This window comes from Alligator sinensis, unplaced genomic scaffold, assembly GCF_000455745.1.
Source record: "Alligator sinensis unplaced genomic scaffold, ASM45574v1 scaffold71_1, whole genome shotgun sequence".
Taxonomy (NCBI): domain Eukaryota; kingdom Metazoa; phylum Chordata; order Crocodylia; family Alligatoridae; genus Alligator; species Alligator sinensis.
This window is the reverse complement of record NW_005841834.1, coordinates 5,555,441-5,559,415: the sequence shown is the minus strand read 5'-3', so window position 1 is coordinate 5,559,415 and position 3,975 is coordinate 5,555,441.

The window sequence follows — 3,975 nt, the reverse complement described above, 5'->3', positions numbered from 1 at the left end:
GGTCCCCCCCACAGTCCCTTTCCCCCTCCTCTATTCCCTCCTGACCTCTTACTCACTGGCACCGGAGCTCTAGTGCTAAAACATGCGACCTGGCTGGCCGCGTGTTTCAGCACCAGGGCAAGGGCCAACCATAGAGACACTCTGGCAGCCAGAGCATCTCCATAGAGGACCCAGCCTTCAGTTGCCCCTCTGGTTGCCTCACAGTCCCTGACTGTGCCCTACCCCGCTTTTTAAAACATCAATGTTTTTAGACCCCTAGATATCCAGTGGCCTAATTTTCTCCCTGCACTGCAAACTTGCAGCGCAGGGAAAATTTTTTTGTTCCCACACATGCCTCTTGCCCCACTTCAATGGGATTTGAGGCGAGGCAAGAGGCACATGCGTGCTCATGTGGATGTGCCCTTTATGTCTAGGAATTACCAAATGTACTCGAATACAAGATGAACCCCCCAATAATTAGATCCTATATATGGACAATTTATACATTTGTTATAATTTTGTAGGTGTAGAATCCAATTATTGGAGGTTTGCCTTCTATTTGTTCCCCTCCCACTGCTATAGCAAGGAAAATAAATCTAAGAGATCAGGTGCCCCTTTGCCCTCTGCCCCCTTCCAAGTTATTCCTCCTGCAGCTCCATCTCCCTGAAGTGAGGGGCAAACTTATAAATATGCCTGTGATATTTTATTTAATCCAGAATTGATGCATTTTACCTTTTTTGGAAACTACTGAAAGTTTTAGCACAGGTACTCCATAAACATACTTTCAAGCAGCACTTTTGTATCTTACTGCGCGCACGCACACACACAATTTGTATCCGAGGCCAAATTAGTCTAAACTAATTTCAAATCCATGAGTCCAGAACCATAAGTGGCCCTACTACCAGCAAACATCCTCCATCAGCACTTGGAGCTTCAGATGTTTCCAAAACTTTTGGTGGGCATCCTACTTGCAGGCCCAAGCCCGGAGGCTTGGGGTTCGGATGCCCTCAAGTTTTGTTTGCCCTTAGCCATAAGGCCCTCAGACCAAGCAAGGAAGGAGACTCCCATTTCCATCAACTGGGCTTAAAGCCACTGCACCTAGGCTGGTACTGAACCACACCAGAAGAGCAGTTCTCCTGCAAAAAGATTCAGGAAAACTGCCTTCTTGGAAACAGACGCATGGAATTTCCTTTGCCAGGTTCCATGCAAGGTATAAGTCTAAAGCCAAAAAGCTCATGATTTATCAAATACTTAATTATCCTGGACCCCAGAACAGAGTTTCAAGCTATGGTGATCCCATAGCTCAGCACTGCTCAACATGTATAAGTACTCAGATATCCCTCACAAAGGATACATGTGCTAATTACCTCCCCCCTGTCCCCACTCATGACTGAAACTGGATTTTCTTGTCTTGAGTCCTGAGAGCCTCCTAAAATTTATATGCAGATGAGGAACAGGCAACCTGGTCCAGCTCCACATTGGAAGGTGGCACCATACTAATCATATGTGACAGACTGAGAGAGGGGGTAAAACAGAGGAATTCTGGGTGGGGTTTAGAGCCCCATTTGGTGATATTCACCAGACATTTAATTCTGATGAAGGAACAGGAATCATCAGAAATGGGAAAGAAAAGCTCAGCTGTGGGAGTGAAGAGGAAGTTGAAATGTGTAGTGTAGTGACTCCACATGACTTGAAAAAGAGTTGATGCTGACAGGGGCTGCACTCAATAGGCACTACCATATAACATATTCAAATGGGCTTCACTAACCTATCCTTGTGGTATGTTTGCCCCGTATGGACCATGTGTTTTATAGTCATGATCAGTGTTGGCTGAATTTAATCAACTTCATAGCTGGTTTCCATTAATAAGCACATGCTGCTTTTGGCAGCAGTTTAATGATAGGTAATGTATTTAATGAGGTTTCACTGTATGTAAATGTAAGATTTCAGTGAAAACACCTAATCTTGTATTCAAGTAAATATGGTAAGTAGCTAGGGATAACATTCTATTTCCTTCCTATGCATTGTTCAGATTTAATCATCTGCATGATATGCTTGGCTATCTAAGTGCCCAAAAGGCCTCCTCTGCACAGGCTGAAATTCCATTTTTGGGCATGTAGCCCTGCATACATGGACAACTTTGCACAGTGCTGCATGCATGGACAACTATGCCCCAGATGGCAATCATCTGATTATCAAAACCCCAGCTGGGAACCACAGGGACCTCAGGATTGGGCTGCCACATCCCAATACCAGGATCTCAGTGTGCTGGAATTATAACACCACATGTGCCACCTAGCATGTGCCACAGGGTATGGACAAGTGCTAGTGCATAGGGAGCTGTATAAACCCCACATACTGCCCAGCTTGGTGGTACACAATTTTTTACTCATCCACAGGCATGGGGAGTCTGGGATCTGGCTGCAGCAGCACAATCCCTCAGTCCCCCTGCACCAAGACCTATAAAACCATGTGTGCAGCCCAGCTGGAATGCTGGGTTTCAACAGGGCCGAGGACATGGGTGCCACACATTCAATTTAAGGCATGATACAAATGATCAGCCAAGTGAAGTTCCACCCTGTGCATAAGTAGCATTTTTAGCATTACACAGCTGAATAGGTGACCAGATCCAGACACTTAGGTGACCAAGAAAAATTGAATGTCATCTTAGATGTCTAGACATTAGTTTCCACTGTGAGCTGAAGAGGTATAGCAGATACAGAAGGAAACAAAGTTATTGGGCAAATAAGGTGTCAAGAACAAGTTTCGGCTTTACTTTAGCTCAAGTCTATTTTTTAAAAAAGATTGCAAAAGTCACATCATTTTTATATTTGAGCAGAAGCAACTCTTCCTAAAGTCTCATCTGCAGTGGTTTAAATATGATTACTGCATATAATTAAGGATTTGAAGGTGAAACAAACACCATTGATGTATCCTGAGCATAGATAGTGAACAAATATACATATATTGGGAGTCATTTTAAAAGAGGAGCTACTGACTGAGAGTGGCCAGTAACTGTTAGGTTTGAATAGTTATGTATAGATAAGCTGAAAGTAATACAAATGTAGCAACATTTTCTGACTTTAGCCTCTGATGAAGCAGTGTAAAAGTTGGAGCTGTTTTTCTGTGTGTATATTGTTCGCCACTTGTCTACATGTAAGTTAGAATGTAAGAACTGCTGCATGGTTCAGAGCAAGATTCCTCCCCCTTTCCAAAATATCTCTGTATGTGTGTGTGTTCATATCCACAGAGAAGAGCAGAAAGAATATTTTATTATTTATGCCATACGTAAACAGAATTTTTCCAAATCTTTCCAACTCCAGGACTCCAACTCTACTTGGTGTACATAGATTCATAGATTGTAGAGTCAGAAGGGACCACAATGGATCATCGTGTCTGACCCCCTGCCCCTGAGGTCAGATGACCCCAGCAAGGTGACTATCTAGCCTCCTCTTGAAGACCTCCAAGCTAGATAGCACCACCTCTCTTGGAAGCCCATTCCAGATCCTGGCCACCCTTACTGTGAAAAATGTCTTCCTAATAGCTAACCTAAATCCACTCTCAACTAGTTTACACCCATTATTCCTAGTCACTCCCTGGGGCGCCTTAGTAAACAGTCCTTTCCCTATTCCCTGTTGACCTCCCCTAATAAATTTATAGGCAGCCACAAAATCTCCCGTTAGCCGTCTCTTGTGAAGGCTGAAGAGATTCAGCTCTCTCAACCTCCCCCCGTAGGGCCTATCACAAAGGGCACTAATCATGCGAGTGGCCCTCCTCTGGACCCTCTCGAGATTTCCTGCGTCCCTCTTGAAGTGCGGCGCCCAAAACTGGACACTACTCCAACTGCAGCCTGACCAGTGCCACATAGAGGGGGACCATCATCTCCTTTGATCTATTAGTCATGTGCCTGCTAATGCACAACAAGGTGCAATTGGCCTTGTTACACTGCCGGCTCATGTTCATCTTGGAGTCAGTTATGACTCCAAGATCCCTCTC